Below are 17,630 nucleotides of genomic sequence, written 5' to 3'. Positions count from 1 at the left end.
GAGAGAGGAAGAGAAGCAGGCTTCCTGGTGAGCAGAGAGCCTGATGTGGGGCTCAATGCCAGGAGCCTGGGATCGTGACCTGAGCTGAAGGCAGAGGATTTAACCCACTGAGCCACCTAGGTGCCCCTCAGCTGAAATTTTTTAAATGATCTTTTTCCCCACATGCTCAGATCTCCAAGGTTGGCTCCCCCATTGCACATTCAGGAGTTTACAGCATTACCAAGGTATCATCACCAACTAAATGATCATTTGTTGTTGTTATTTTTCTTTTTTTAATTTAAATTCAATTAGCCAACCTATAGTACATCATTAGTTTCATATGTAGTGGTCAATAATTCATCAGTTGCCTATAACAACTAGTGCTCTTCACATCATGTTAAAAGATAAATTTTTAGATGGACAAAACTGAGATTCACACAGATGAGAATTAAAATCATACCATCAATTAGTGGCTGAACTGCTAAAACCTGCTTCTCTTCATCAGTCAGAAAGATATATAGAAAGGTGTGTTCACACTAGGACACAGGACCAGGATAGGGATCAAGCTCCAATTGGAAACTAGGGTAGATTTTATAGGGGATATGAAGGAGGCACCTCTCCTGTGAGAGAAAATCTCCATTCCTTTTTTTAAGTTTTTTTATTATTATTATTAACATATAATGTATTATTTTCTTTGGGAGTACAGGTTTGTGAAACATCAGTATTACACAATTCATGCACTCACCATAGCACATACCATCCCCAATGTTCGTATCCAGCCACCCTATCCCTCTTCCCCAGCCCCCAGCAACCCTCAGTTTGTTTCCTGAGATTAAGAGTCTCTTATGCTTTGTCTCCCTCCCTGGTCCCATTTTGTCCATATCCATTCTTAAAATAAGTAATCACATCTAACATTTGATTTTCAGAGCATGACATCATGAGAGTAGGATATAAAATTTATTTGAAACAAAAAGGTCCATGTAATCTGTGTAAATATTACAATTTTCAGAAAATCTTTCTCCTTTTCCTCCCACACACATTTCCCAGAATTAAGTTAAAAATTAAGTAAAAGATGATCACAGGTCCTAATTTACTCTATCTATACACTATCCAAGGATATTAAATAACCATTTCACATATTGGGAGATTATAATAAAAATGCCTAGTATTCTGTACAACATTTTTAACTTTTGAAAGTGCTTTTGAGCCATTATTCCATTTTATCTTCACAATAGTTCTGTAAGTATCTCCAGGGAAAACACTATCTTATTATCCTTAACATTAGTGCCACAGAGAAGGCAATCAATAAATGTTTATTGAATGACCACATATCAAAGGAAAGAAAAATAGATAGATAGGGTGGATCTATACATGAGTAAACATAACACTTATGTTACTTATTTTTAGGGTATTTTGGCAATATATCTATAATGTCTCTCAAAATCTATATTTTTACTGATGTCTTAAATAGCTAAAAGTATAATCTCACACTTATACTTCCTTAGTATTAGAGTTTTAAAGTTATTTCCTTTCTGTCTTACATTGAGTTCTTATCTTTAGGACTATCCTAATTCAGTATAGTTTGTATAACTAAATTCAACTAAGCCTGATGAGATTCCCTGAGTATTTCCACAAATAGGTGCAAAAAATGTAGATATGCCTAGGCTTTTTCTTCAATTGTTTATTTTATAGACTATTCTAATCTGGCATTTCTGTATTTTATTTTATTTGAGCTTTTTTATATTTGCTATCATGACTTTCCACAGATTTCCAACAACTCCATTCCAGCCATTACTTGAATTTTGCTTGTGGTATATCTAGGCTTTCATTGGCTTGGTTTATGTTGTTTCAATTTCTTCTAGCTTTATATCTACTAACCAACACCCACCACTGCCCTCTTTCATTTATCCCAACACATGATATCAAAAACTATTAGCAACATATCAAAATATCTTATACTCAAAAGGAAGAGTTAAGATGGTAGACCCTATTCTTGCATCATCACTTGAACACAGCTAGGTAAATATCAAATTATTCTGAACAGCCAATAAATTGATCTTAGGACTGACAGAATGAACTTCACAATTAGAGGGAGATAAGATATCATATCATTAAAGATAGTAGATGTGGAGATGTGATTTGGGGGAGAAAAGGATCTCAGATGCTGCAGATGGGAGGAAGCCCTGGTCACAGAAAGAGGCAAGAAAAAAGAGACAGAGTTAGAGAAATATCAGTGCTTAGGGGATTTGCACAGGGGATCACACAGGGGAGACAATTCCCCAAAGCCACTGACTGTGAAAACAAGAGGCTGATTATCATGAGTTTTTATGGGCAGCAGACTACAAAAACAGGAGTCTTAGAAGTCTGCACCATGGCTGACATTGAGCCTTGTGGGCACAGCACTGCTCCTGTGGAGGAGGGCAGAGGCCCAGGAGCAGATGTTGTCATTAGAGACTCCCCTGGGAGGTACTGGGAGAGACAGTTCCCCCTTCTATGAGTGTATTTGGGAAAGATAGTATTGCCTTTCAGGAAAAAAAGAGTGGATGGGCGCCATTGCACTACCTCACCCCTTAAGTTTAGGAGTAGAGACACCTGAGGAGGGCTGCTAACCTGCACTCAGGCATTTTGCTATGCTTTACTCTAAACTCAACTCCTGTACATTGGTGCAACTGCCCTTCTGGAATAAACTGGCACCAGCCCCAGTGTGGCAAGTCCCTCTCCTAGAAGGCCAGCATGGATCCTCACTGCACCAGGTCCCTAAAGCTTGGCGTTTTGAGACTCAGTCTGTGTTTCTGAGATAAAACACAGGTGTACAGTGATGCAAGGTGGGCAGATGGCCCAGACATAAAAAGGGTGAAAGCAGGGATCTAAGATGTATGTGGGAAACATGAGTAAAGTGTATTTAATCTTCTATGAGGGCTTTCTGGACAGTGGACAAAAGCAAAAGATGAGGGAGAGGGCTGGTGTGATTTTTCTCTCCCACCCATCAACACAGACTGACTTCAGTAAGCAGAACAGCACCAGAAGAGAACAGTGGAGTTTTCCCCATCTGTGCACTGCAGGTGTTTCTTTACTAGGACAATTGTGAGAACCAAAGCAACAAGCCCATATCCCAGAAGAACAGCACAAACACCCTGCACACATGAAGTTTACTAACCACAGTCAAACACAGCAGCAGAGTGCACACAGCATACACCAGAGACACTTCTTGAAGCACTGGGCACTGGACAATATATGGCCTCTTCTTAATAAAGTCATTACTCTCAGGAGCATGAAACATAACATGCTTTCCTAACACAGAGAATAAGACAAAAACCTAGACAAAATGTCAAGGGAGGAATCATCCCAAAGAAAGACCAATAAAAGATCATCACCAGGGATCTAATTAAAACAGATATAATATTTGTGATCCAGAATTTAAATCAGCAATCTTAAGATTACTAGCTGGGCTTGAGAAAAGCATTCAGGATAAAAGAAAAAATGCTATAACTAAGGTGAAACTGACTAGATGTAATGACCATAAGGATGGAAGGAGAAGAGAAATTAATAACTGATATAGATTATAAGATTATGCAAAATAATGAAAAGAAGATGGAAAGAAAAATATTAGATCATGAATGTAGACTTAGAGAAGTCAATGACTCCATAAAGATTAATAGCATTTAGATCATAGGAATCTCAGAAGTAGAAGAGAGGGAAAAAGAAGTAGAAGGTTTAGTTGAACAAATTGTAGCAAAAAAATTCCCTAATCTGGGGAAGGAAACAAATATTCCAATCCAGGAGGAAGAGAGAACTCCCATCAAAATCAAGAAAACAGGAAAACATCAAGAATATCCTATTAAAACCTGCAAAATACAGAGATAAGAAAAAACTCCTAAAAGCAGCAAAAGAAAAGACATACCTAAATTACAAGGGAACACAATTAAATTACCAGTAGATCTTTCCACAGAAACTTGGCAGGCAAGAAGAAAGTGGCATGATATATTCAATACGCTGAATGGGGAAAATATGCAGACAAGAATATTCTCTCCAACAAGGTTGTCATTCATAATAGAAAAAGAAATAAGGAGTTTCCCAGGCAAACAAAATCTGAAGAAGTTCATGATTATTAAATCAGCACGTCAAGAAATATTAAAGGTAGCCCTTTAAGTGATAAAGACCAAAAGCAACAAGGACAAGAAAAGAACAGAGAAAATCTCCAGAAAAACCAACTTTACAGGTAATACAGTGGCAATATATTCATATCGATCAACAATCACTCTGAGAGTAAATAGACTTAATCTTCCAATCAAAAGATGTAGGGTATCAGAACGGGGAAAAAAAAAGAACAATCTATATGCCATAATAGACTCATATTAGACCCAAAGACACCAACAGATTTAAAGTGAGGGAAGGGAGAACCATTTATCATGCAAATGGAACTCAAAAGAAACCTGAAGTACCAATACTTATGTCAGACAAACTATATTTTAAATCAAAGACTGTAATAGGAGATGAAGAAGGGCACTATATCAAAATAAAGGGATATATCCAATAAGATCTAACCATTGTAAATGTGTATGCTCCCAACTTGGGAGCACCCAAATATATAAAACTAATAACAAACATAAAGAAACTCATTGATAATAATACAATAATAGTAGCTCTTTAACATCACACTTACTTCAATGGGCAGATCATCTAAAAAGAAAATCAACAAGGAAACAAGGGCTTGGAATCACATGCTTGACCAGATAGTTGTAACAGATGTGTTAAGAATACTTCATCCTAGGGGCGCCTGGGTGGCTCAGTGGTTAAAGCCTCTGCCTTCAGCTCAGGTCATGATCCCAGGGTCCTGGGATCGAGCCCCACATCTGGCTCTCTGCTCAGTGGGGAGCCTGCTTCCCTTCCTCTCTGTCTGCCTCTCTGTCTACTTGTAATCTCTGTCTGTCAAATAAATAAATAAAATCTTAAAAAAAAAAAAGAATACTTCATCCTAAAGTGGCAGAATACACATTATTTCAGAGTGCACGTTATCCAGAATAGATCACATATTGGATCACAAATCAGGCCTCAAGATATAAAAAAGATTGAGATCATGACATACATATTTCCAATCACAATGTTATGAACATGAAGTCAGGCTTGAGAAAAAAAAAATTGGAAAGACCACAAATATATGGAGGGTAGGGAACATCTTACTAAAGAATGAGTGGGTTAACCAGGAAGTAAAGAAGAAATTTTAAAAAGACATGGACATAAGTTAAAATGAAAACTAATGGTACACAACCTTTGGGATGCAGCAAAAGTAGTCCTAATAGGAAGGATATAGCAATACAGTTCTACCTCAAGAAGCAAGAAAAGTCCGAAAATGCAACCTTAGACTTAAAGGAGCTAGGAAAAGAACAACAAATGAAGCCTAAATCCAGCAGAAGGAGGGAAATAATAAAGATTAGAGCAGAAATAAAGATGTAGGAAAAAAAATACTAGAACATATCAGTGAAACTAGGAGGTAGCTCTTTGAAAGAATTAATAAAATTGATTAACCCATAGCTAGACTTGTCAAAAGAGAGAGAGAGAGAGAGAGAGAGAGAGAAAGGACACAAATAAATAAAATCACAAAATATAGAGGAGAGATCACACCAACACCACAGAAATACAAACAATTATAAGAGAAATTATGAAAAATTATATGTCAATGAATTGGATAATTTGGAAGAAATGGACAAATTCCTAGAAACATACAAACTACCAAAGCTGAAACAGGAACACATAGAAGAATTAGGCAGACCCATAACCAGCAAAGAAATTGAATCAGTAATCACAAACCTCCCAACAACCAAACGACCAGGGACAGATGAATTTACAGGGTAATTCTATCAAAAAATTAAAGAGTTATTGCCTATTCTTCTCAAATATAAATAAAACTTTCATTGGAGAAGTGGCGACATATGGCTATCAGACACATGAAAAAATGTTCATCATGACTAGCCATCGGGGAGATTCAAATTAAAAACACATTGAGAGTTGACAACTGACAGAATGGGAGAAGATATTTGCAAACGACATCTCAGATAAAAGACTAGTGTCCAGAATCTATAAAGAACTTAGCAAACTCAACACCCAAAGAACAAATAATCCAATCAAGAAATGGGCAGAGGACATGAACAGACATTTCTGCAAAGAAGACATCCAGATGGCCAACAGACACATGAAAAAGTGCTCCATATCACTCGGCATCAAGGAAATACAAATCAAAACCACAATGAGATATCACCTCACACCAGTTAGAATGGCGAAAATCAACAAGTCAGGAAATGACAGATGCTGGCGAGGATGCAGAGAAAGGGGAACCCTCCTACACTGTTGGTGGGAATGCAAGCTGGTGCAGGCACTCTGGAAAACAGCATGGAGGTTCCTCAAAATGTTGAAAATAGAACTGCCCTATGACCCAGCAATTGCACTATTGGGTATTTACCCTAAAGATACAAACGTAGTGATCCAAAGGGGCCTGTGCACCTGAATGTTTATAGCAGCAATGTCCACAATAGCCAAACTATGGAAAGAACCTAGATGTCCATCAACAGATGAATGGATGAAGAAGATGTGGTATATATACACAATGGAATACTATGCAGCCATCAAAAGAAATGAAATCTTGCCATTTGCGACAACATGGATGGAACTAGAGCGTATCATGCTTAGCGAAATAAGTCAAGCAGAGAAAGACAACTATCATATGATCTCCCTGATAGGAGGAAGTGGTGATGCAACATGGGGGCTTAAGTGGGTAGGAGAAGAATCAATGAAACAAGATGGGATTTGGAGGGAGACAAACCATAAGTGACTCTTAATCTCACAAAACAAACTGAGGGTTGCTGGGGAGAGGGGGGTTGGGAGAAGGGTGGGTGGGGTTATGGACATTGGGGAGGGTATGTGCTTTGGTGAGTGCTGTGAAGTGTGTAAACCTGGTGATTCACAGACCTGTACCTCTGGGGATAAAAATATATGTTTATAAAAAATAAAAAATTAAAAAAAAAAACCACATTGAGATACCACCTTACACGAGGTAGAATGGCCCAAACTAGCAAGACAGGAAACAACATGTGTTGGAGAGGATGTGGACAAAGGGGAACCCTCTTACACTGTTAGTGGGAATGCAAGTTGGTGCAGCCACTTTGGAGAACAGTGTGGAGATTCCTCAAGAAATTAAAAATAGAGCTTCCCTATGACCCTGAAATTGCACTACTGGGTATTTACCCCAAAGATACAGATATAGTGAAAAGAAGGGCCATCTGTACCCCAATGTTTATAGCAGCAATGGCCACGGTCGCCAAACTGTGGATAGAACCAAGATGCCCTTCAACAGACGAGTGGATAAGGAAGATATGGTCCATATACACTATGGAGTATTATGCCTCCATCAGAAAGGATGAATACCCAACTTTTGTAGCAACATGGACGGGACTGGAAGAGATTATGCTGAGTGAAATAAGTCAAGCAGAGAGAGTCAATTATCATATGGTTTCACTTATTTGTGGAGCATAACAAATAACATGGAGGACAAGGGCAGTCAGAGAGGAGAAGGGAGTTGGGTGAAACTGGAAGGGGAGGTGAACCATGTGAGACTATGGACTCTGAAAAACAATCTGAGGGTTTTGAAGGGGCAGGGGGTGGGAGGTTGGGGGAACCAGGTGGTGGGTACTAGAGAGGGCACGGATTGCATGGAGCACTGGGTGTGGTGCAAAAACAAGGAAAACTGTTATGCTGAAAATAAAAAAGAAAGAAAGAAAGAAAGAAAGAAAGAAAGAAAGAAAGAAAGAGAGAAAACTTTCAAACTCATTCTAAGAGAATAGCATTATTGTGATTCTAAAACCAGAAAAAGACCCCACTAAAAAGTAGAAGTACAGGCCAATATCCTGGATGAATATAAATGCAAAAATTATTAAAAAATACTAGGAAATCAAATCTAACAGTACATTAAAAGATTAATTCACCATGATTCATTAGGATTTATTGTTGGGCTGCAAGGATGGTTCAATATGTGTAAATCAATCAATATGATACATCACGTTAATAAAAGAAAGGATAAAAATCATATTATCCTCTCAATAGATGCAGAAGAAGAATTTGAAAACATACAACACCCATTCTTGATGAAAACCCAAACAAGTAGGGATAGAGGGAATATATGCAAAACCATAAAGGCCATATACAAGAGACCCAGAGCTAATATCCTTATTGGGGAAACATTGAGAGCTTCTCCTTTATGGTCAAGAAGAAGACAGGCATGGCCACTTTCACCAATGCTATTTAACAAAGTACTGGAAGTCTGAGCCTCAGCAATCAAACAAAGAAAGAAATAAAAGGCATCCAAATCAGCAAGGAAGAAGTCAAAGTTTCTTTTTTCCTTCCTTCCCTCCTTCCTTCCTTCCTTCCTTCCTTCCTTCCTTCTTTCCTTCCATTTTCTTTCTTTCTTATTTATATTAGTGAGAGAGAGAGAGAAAACACACAAGCAAAAGGGGATGAAGGAGAGGGAGAAATAAATGAAGTAGATTTCATATTGAATGCAAAGGCTGACACAAAGCTTGATCTCCCTATCCTGAGGTCATGGCCTGAGGTGAAATCAAGAGTTGGTCACTTAACAAATAGAGCCACCCATGAGCCCCTCAAATTACAATTATTTACAGATAACATGTTACTCTACCACCAAATTGTTAAAACTGATACACGAATTCAGTAATGTCACAGGATACAAAGTAAGTATACAGAAATATGTTGCATTTCTATACACCTATAATGAAGCAGCAGAAAGAGATTTCAAGGAATCCATCCCATGTACAATTGCACAAAAACACATAGAATACTTAGGAATACAACTAACTACAGAGGTAAAAGATCTGTACTTTAAAAACTACAAAATATTTATGAAAGAATTTGGAAATGACACAAAGAAATGAAAAAAACTCCCATGCTCATGGATTGGAAGAATATTGTTAAAATGGCTATACTTCCCAAAGCAATCTACACATTTATTGTAATCCCTATCAGAATACTACCAGTATTTTTCACAGAACTCTAACAAATAATCATAAAATTTGTATGGAACCACAAAAGACCCCAAACAGTCAAAGCAATCAGAAAAAGAGAAACAAATCTGGAGGCAAAACAAGGTATATTACAAGCTGTAGTCATCAAGACAGTATAGCACTGGCACAAAAAAAGATACACAGATTAATGGAACAGAAAAGAAAATCCACAAATTGACCAACAACTCTATGGTTAACTAATCTCTGACATAGCAGGAAGGAATATCCAATGGAAAAAGGATAGTCTCTTTAACAAATGGTGTTTGGAAAACTGGGCAGCCACAAGAATGAAACTGGACCACTTTCTTTCATAATGCATAAATTGAATTCAATACGGATGAAAGACTTAAATGTGAGACATGAAACTATCAAAATCTTGAGGCAGCAACCTGTTTGACATGGGCTATGGCAATGTCTTACTAGACACATTGTAGAAGGCCAGGGAAACAAAAGCAAAAATGAACTATTGGGAGTTCATCAAAATGGATTTTTCACAGCAAAGACAACAATTAAGAAAGCTTAAAGGTATTGGAAGAGATTTTGCTGAGTGAAATAAGTCAAGCAGGGAGAGTTGATTATCATATGGTTTTGCTTATTTGTGCAACATAAGGAATAACACAGAGGACATAGGGAGATGGAGAGGAGAAGTGAGTTGGGGGAAACTGGAGGTGGAGATAAACCATGAGAGACTATGGACTCTGAGATACAAACTGAGGGTTTTGGAGGGGAGGGGGTAGGAAGTTGGATGAGCCTGCTGGTGGGTATTATGGAGGGCATGTATTGCATGGAGCACTGGGTGTGGTGCATAAACAAAGAATTCTGGAACACTGAAAAGAAATTTTAAAAATAAATAAATAAAAATTTAAAAAGAATAAGAATGAAAGTATAGATTGCTCTGGGAAGTATGGACATTTTAACAATGTTTATTCTTCCAAGCCATGAACATGAAATGGTCTTCCATCATTTTGGGTCTTCTTCAGTTCCTTTCATGAGTGTTCTGTGATTCTCTAATTTCCCTTTTATAGATTCCTTGTTAGTGTATAATAAAGTAACTGATTTCTGTGCATTGATTCTGTATCCTGCCACATTACGGAACTGCTGTATGAGTTCTAGTAGTTTGGGGGTGGAGTCTTTTGGGTTTTCCATATAAAGTATCATGTCATCTGCAAAGAGAGAGAGAGAGAGAGAGAGAGAGAGTTTGACCTCTCCTTTTCCAATTTGAATACTATTTATTTCTTTTTGTTTTCTGATTGCTATTGCTAGGACTTCCAGTACTATTTTGAACAGTGGTGAGAGTGGGCATCCTTGTCATGTACCAGAGAGCGGGAAGGCTCTCAGCTTTTCCACATTGAAAATTATATTAGCTGTGGGTTTTTCATAGATGGATTTTATAAAGTTGAGTAATGTTCCCTCTATCCCTATACTCTGAAGAGTTTTAATCAGGAACAGATGCTGTAGTTTATTAAATGCTTTTTCTGAATCAATTGAGAGGACCATGGGTTCTTCTCTCTCTTATTGATTTTTTTTTCCCTATCACATTGATTGATTTTCAAATGTTGAACCACCCTTGCATCTCAGGAATAAATCCCACTGGATCATGGTGGATAACTATTTAATGTACTATTGTTGGATCCTATTAGCTAGGATCTTGTTGAGAATCTTGGCATCCATATTCATCAGGGATATTAGTCTGAAATTCTCCTTTTTGGTGGGATCTTTGCTGGGCTTGGGGACCAAGGGAATGGTGGCTTCATAGAAAGAGTCTGGAAGTTTTCTTTCTGTTTCTATTTTTTGAAACAACTTCAGGAGAATAGGTAGTATTTCCTCTTTGAATGTTTGGTAAAATCCCCCAGGAAATCTGTCAGTTCTGGGACTCTGGTTTTGGGGGAGGTTTTTGATCACTGCTTCAATCTCATTACTAGATATTGGTCTATTCAGGTTATCAATTTCTTCCTGTTTCAGTCTTGGAAGTTTATAGGTTTCCAGGAATACATCCATTTCTTATATGTTGCTTAAAGTATTGGCATATAACTGTTGATAATAATTTCTTATGATTGTTTCTATTTCCTTGGTGTTAGTCACTATCTCTCCCCTTTCATTCCTAATTTTATTAATTTGGGTCCTTTCTCTTTTCTTTTGGTTTATTCTGGTTTATCAATCTTAATTCTTTCAAAGAACTAGCTTGTAGTTTTATTTATGTATTCTACTGTATCTCTGGTTTCTAACTTATTGATCTCTGCTCTAATCTTAATTTATTTCCCTTCTTGTTTATAGGGTTGGTTTAATTTGTTCTCAATTATCCAGTTCCTTAAGGTGTAAAGGGAGTTGGTGTATTCCGGATTTTTCAATTTTTTTGAGTGAGGCTTGGATGGCTATGTATTTCCCCCTTAGGACCTCCTATGTCATCCCAATGAAAATACCACCCGCATTTTTCAAAGTGCTAGAAAAACAATCCTAACATTTATATGGAACCAGAAAAGACCCTGAGTCATTAAGGAAATGTTGAAAAAGAAAAATAAAGCTGGGGTATCATGTTGTCTGATTTCAACCTTTATTACAAAGCTGTGATCACCAAGACAGCCTGGTACTGGTACAAAAACAGACACATAGACCAATGGAGCAGAATATAGAGCCCAGATATGGACCCATAACTCAATGGTGAAATAATCTTCAACAAAGCAGGAAAGAATATTAAAAGGGAAAAGTCTTTTCAATAAATGGCGCTGGGAAAATTGGACAGCTATGGACAGAAGAATGAAACTCGACCATTCTCTATTTCCATACACAAAGATAAACTCAAAATGGATGAAAGACCTCATTGTGAGACAAGAATCCATCAAAGTCCTAGAAAAGAACATAGGCAGGAACCTCTTTGACATTGGCCACAGCAACTTCTTTCAAGACACGTCTCCAAAAGCAAAGGAAACAAAAGCAAAAATAAGCTTTTGGGACTTAATCAATATCAAAAGCTTCTGCACAGCAAAGGAAATAGTCAACCAAACAAAGAGGCAACCCACGGAATGGGAGAAGATATTTGCAAATGACACTAGAGACAAAGGGCTGATATACAAAATCTACAAAGAACTCCTCAAACTCAACACCCAAAAAACACATCCAAAAAAAAAAATGGGCAGAAGACATGAACAGACACTTCTCCAATGAAGACATACAAATGGCTAGCAGACACATAAAAAGTTCTCATCATCATTAGCCATCAGGGAAATTCAAATCAAAACTGCATTGAGATACCACCATTCACCAGTTAGAATGGCAAAGATTAACAAGGTGAGAAGAAAACAAATGCTGGAGAGGATGTGGAGAAAGGAGAACCCTCTTACACTCTTGGTGGGAATGCAAGTTGGTGCAGTCACATTGGAAAACAATGTGGAGATTCCTCAAAAAATTAAAAATGAAGCTACCCTATGACCCTGCAACTGCACTAGTGGGTATTTACCCCAAAGATACAGATGTTGTGAAAAGAAGGTCATCTGTACCCCAATGTCCATAGCAGCAATGATCAGAGTCAACAAAATGTGGAAAGGGCAAAATGCCTTACAACAGATCAATGAATAAAGAAGATATGGTCCAAGCAACATGGACGGGACTGGAAGAGATTATGCTGAATGAAATAAGTCAAGCAGAGAGAGTCAATTATCATATGGTTTCACTTATTTGTGGAGCATAACAAATATCATGGAGGACAAGGGGTGTTATAGAGGAGAAGGGAGTTGGGGTAAATTGGAAGGGGAGTTGAAACATGAGAGACTATGGAATCTGAAAAACAATCTGAGGGGTTTGAAGTGGTGGGGGGGGTGGGAGGTTGGGGTACCAGGTGGTGGGTATTATAGTGGGCATGGATTGCATGGAGCACTGGGTGTGGTGAAAAATAATGAATACTGTTTTTCTGAAAATAAATAAATTGAAAAAATTTTTAAAAATAAAATAAATAAAAAAATTAAAAAAAGAATATAATAAAAGACATGAACACAATGAGGTCAGAAATGGAAGATACAACAAAACAAAATGGAACTTTTGTACATTAAAAATATGTCAGCCCTTGAAAAACAAGGTTTTGAACTGTGTAGTTCTGTGTCTATGTGGATTTTTTTTCACTAAATTCAATAGAGTACTGAAAAAAAAGAAGATATGGTCCATATATACAATGAAATATTACTCAGCTATCAGAAAGGATGAATACCCAGCTTTTGTATCAACATGGAAGGGAATGGAGGAGATTATGCTGAGTGGAATAAGTCAAGCAGAGGAAGTCAATTATCATATGGTTTCACTTACTTGTGGAACATAAGGAATAACATGGAGGGCATTAGGAGAAGGAAAGGAAAAGTGAATTGGGATAAATCAGAGTGGTAGATGAACCATAACAGACCATGGACTTTGAGAAACAAACTGAGGGTTTTAGAGGGGGAGGGATGGATGAGCCTGGTGGTGGGTATTAGGGAGGGCACGTATCACATGGAGCACTGTGTGTGGTACATAAACAATCTTGGAACACTGAAAAAAAATAAAATTAAATTTAAAAAAAAAAGGATGCTGAAAGGTAACCTAAGGAATTGGAGAAAAAAAAAATCACAAATGACATATTTGATAAAGTGTTAGGATCCCAAACATATAAAGTACCTATAAAATTCAACACCCATACAATAAATAATTCAAAAAAAAATGGGCAGAACCCATGAATATATATTTTTCCAAAGAAGACATACAGGTGGCCAACTGACACATGAAAAGATGATCAACATCTCTCATTATCAGTGAAACAGAAATCAAAACTACAATGATATATCACCTCACACCTATTAGAAAGGCTAAAATCAACAACACAAGAAACAACAGGTGGTAGTTAGGATGCAGAGAAAAGGGAAACCTATTGTACCATTTGTAGGAATGCAAAGTGGTGCAGCTACTCTGGAAAATAGTATGCAGATTCCTCAAAAAGTTAAAAATAGTACTACCCAGCAATTTTACTAGTAGGTATTTACCCAAAGGATACAAAAATACTGATATTTAATAGCAGCATTACCAGCAATAGTCATATTATGGAAAGAGCACAAGTTCCTATTGATAGATGAATGGATAAATAAGTAGTATACATATACAACAGAGTATTATTCAGACAACAAAAAGAATGAAATCATGCCATTTACAGTGACATGGATGGAGCTAGAGTGTATTATGCTAAGTAAAGTTAAGTCAGTCAGAGAAAGACAAATACCATATGATTTCACTCATATGTGGAATTTAAGAAACAAACAGATGAACATAAGGGAAAGGGAAAAAAAAGAAAGGGAGGTAAGCTATAAAAGAGACTCAAGTGTAGAAAACAGAGGGTTGTTGGTAGGGAGGTGGGCAGGGGGTATGAGCTAAATGTGTGATCTCTATTAAGGAGGGTAGTTGTGATGAGCACTAGGTGTTTTATTTAAGTGAAGAATCACTAAATTCTACTACTGAAAATAATATCACACTGTTAACTATAAACTTAAATACAGACATGAAAAATAGAAAGTATAGATCTTATATTCCAGTATTTTTAAAAAATTTTCTCCAAATTCTCTATGATCACTTTTTTATATTACCTGTCATGCCTAATACCCAAATTTCCCTGTACTAATAATGCTAAGACAAATCTATCTTTTAAATTAGAAGTTACCCAAAATAATCCATTGCTAAGAACTACTGTAATAGACTGACTTTTCTTGGAGTAGTTAATCAAAGTAACAAAGTTAATGTTTTCCTTTGAAATTTCTAAGTCAAAACTTACTACAGAACTATTCATTTTAACTATATATATGTGTATATATATATATACACACACACATATGTGTTGTGTGTGTGTGTGTGTGTGTGTGTTGGTATTTATAATATATTACAGGAAGGGCGGTAAGCTGCATATCCTTTGTTTTTAATCTTAAACAAGGATTTTATAATTGTTGCTTTGCCACTGATATGATCTTTGGTTTTTTTGTTTTGTTTTGTTTTTTGTTTGTTTTTTGTTTTTTTGTTTTTGTTTTTTGCAAAGAAGGAGTAGGAAACTCAGTAATGGTCTAACGTTTCATCAAAAAAAAGCTAGTTATCATAGCAAATAAATATTTTGTTCACCATTATCAAATTGAAATCTACTTCATTGCTTTGCAATGTGAGCAGAGTCATGAACCCACTGTTTGGGGAAATTTCTTTTCTAATTGCATTGTGTTCCTTACCCATTATGAAGTCACCAAAATCTATTAACCTGTATATTGATGAAACCATATGTGTTATCGCTTTAATTTCTTTACCAGGGGTTATTTTCTCATGGAAGAATGTTGGCTTTGGAGTTTAAAGTATTTTATTTGACTATATAGTAGCTATTTAAACTTAGCCAAATTGCTGAACCTCTTTGGGCTTTGGTTTCTTCAATTCCCAAGAATGTAATAATACCTGTTCTACTTACCTTGCAGAATTTTTATGATTATCAAAGGAAATAAATAGGTGAGAAACTGCTTTGTGAGCCAAATTGCTAAACAAACTTGAGTTTTCAAGGAAGTTACTCACAAGATGTTTTTATCTTTTGCCAAGTCATGGATCTACTAAAAAGGGTCCAACACATGAATTAGAAAGCAAAGGAATGCAATAACAACTGAATTGATCATTATATACTATTGAGTATGTACAATCAAAATCTCCAAGAATGTGTTCAAGCATTCTTACTACCATAAATGTCAGTAATACATATGTTTTGAAGGGAAGATGAAACCTATCCATAACACATTTCTTTTTAAGACTTTTTGTAGCTCCTGGAGTCCATTAGCATTAAACAGAAAAAGATCTAAGACTTATAAACATTATAAAATCTTTAGTGACCAGAATGATTTGTGACAGTAGCATTTACTGATAATGAAGAAAATGATGTACAGAATAGCTATTGCACTCAGTCTGTATAGTATTCAAATTCTTTGGTTTGTGAAGATAAAATTGTTCTTTAAAAGAGAGTATTATTTTGTATGATCATACTAATGTATAATACATACTTCAGTAATATGGTCTCTAGCACTTAATTAGACTTCTTAATTTAGTATTTGTAATAATGTTCAAAGATCATTATCAGGAACCAAGCAACAAATCTAAAACCTTTGTTTCCTAAAATTAAACACAAGGTACATGTTCTTTCCTTCTGCCACTCAAGTCAGAATATTGAAAGTAACACCAAAATATTTGGATTGAAAGTTTTTATTAGAACTTATTTTCCTTCTTTTTAAAATCAATTTCTTTGTTCTTGCACACATCTCCTGTCAATAAATAGAAAAATAATATAGATTTAGGAAAATGGTGGTCTCAGTGGTAACATCTCTCATGTTATTATTCCAGTATCATCTGTTACAAAGTAAGACCAATTCCCACATCTAATTACAAACAGGATTTCAGAGTCATTAAAGAAAATACATTTCCATTAGTGCTGCCATCAGATGATAGAGAAAGACTGAAGATTAGTTCATGTTCCACTGCTGCTTTTCAAGCTTTGAATATTTAGACCTCTGTACTCAGACACCATAAATTTGTGGAAGATAAACAAGGTGACAGACATATAAAAATGCTTCATTATAAATAGTTTAACTGTGTTACTTTCAATTTTTCATTAGTTTTTCTTCCATTGCCTTTAGTTCTGATAGTAAAAGTAATGAGAAATGGAAAGGTTCCTTACATTTTACATAGCAGGTACCTGGAGGTATGTCCTTGCATTCTACAAAGAATTGTTCTAAATACTTCTAAGTAACTTAGGTACAAGAAGACTTACATATGAAAATGGATTACTTGCAAGTAGGTAATTTTGATTCAATGAGACAAAGTTTTTTTTTCCCTGCTATTAAAATGCAGTGCCAGGATGACATGATTCTTTATACAGAAAACCCAGAAGACTCCACCCCCAAACTGCTAGAACTCATACAGCAATTCAGGAACGTGGCAGGATACAAAGTCAATGTACAGAAATCAGTGGCTTTCTTATACACTAATGATGAAAATACAGAAAGGGAAATTAGAGAATCAATTCCATTTACTATAGCACTAAGAACCATAAGATACCTGGGAATAAACCTAACCAAAGAGGTAAAGGATCTGTACTTAAGGAACTACAGAACACTCATGAAAGAAATTGAAGAATACACAAAAAGATGGAAGACCATTCTATGCTCTTGAATCAGAAGATTAAACATTGTTAAAATGTCTATACTGCCTAGAGCAATCTATACTTTTAATGCCATTCCGATCAAAATTCCACCAGCATTTTCAAAGAGCTGGAACAAATAATCCAGAAATTTGTATTGAACCAGAAGAGACCCTGAATCACTAAGGAAATGTTGAAAAACAAAAATAAAACTGGGGGCATCACGTTACCTGGTTTCAAGCTTTACTACAGAGCTGTGATAACCAAGACAGCATGGTACTGGCATAAAAACAGACACATAAGACCAGTGGAACAGAGTAGAGAGTGCAGATATGGACCCTCAACTCTATGGGCAAATAATCTTCAACAAAACAGGATAAAATATCCAATGGAAATAAGACAGTCTCTTCAATAAATGGTGCTGG

At 36.3% G+C, this 17,630-nt stretch overlaps 1 protein-coding gene and 1 non-coding gene across 2 annotated transcripts in view; both read right to left on the bottom strand.

The window, feature by feature from the left end:
- The window catches only part of LOC101687043 (dachshund homolog 2), a 160,782-nt gene that overhangs the window by 84,719 nt on the left and 58,433 nt on the right, over window positions 1-17,630 (bottom strand). The gene's annotated exons all lie outside the window — the stretch shown is intronic.
- On the bottom strand, window positions 160-239 carry LOC123392371. The gene has a single exon (XR_006607098.1). It is a non-coding gene; the product is annotated as a small nucleolar RNA SNORD55/SNORD39 (small nucleolar RNA).

The sequence above is a fragment of the Mustela putorius genome, unplaced genomic scaffold (genome assembly GCF_011764305.1).
Source record: "Mustela putorius furo isolate JIRA1106 unplaced genomic scaffold, ASM1176430v1.1 tig00000511_pilon_pilon_pilon, whole genome shotgun sequence".
Classification (NCBI taxonomy): Eukaryota; Metazoa; Chordata; class Mammalia; order Carnivora; family Mustelidae; genus Mustela; species Mustela putorius.
This window is presented reverse-complemented; position numbering and strand designations above follow the sequence as displayed.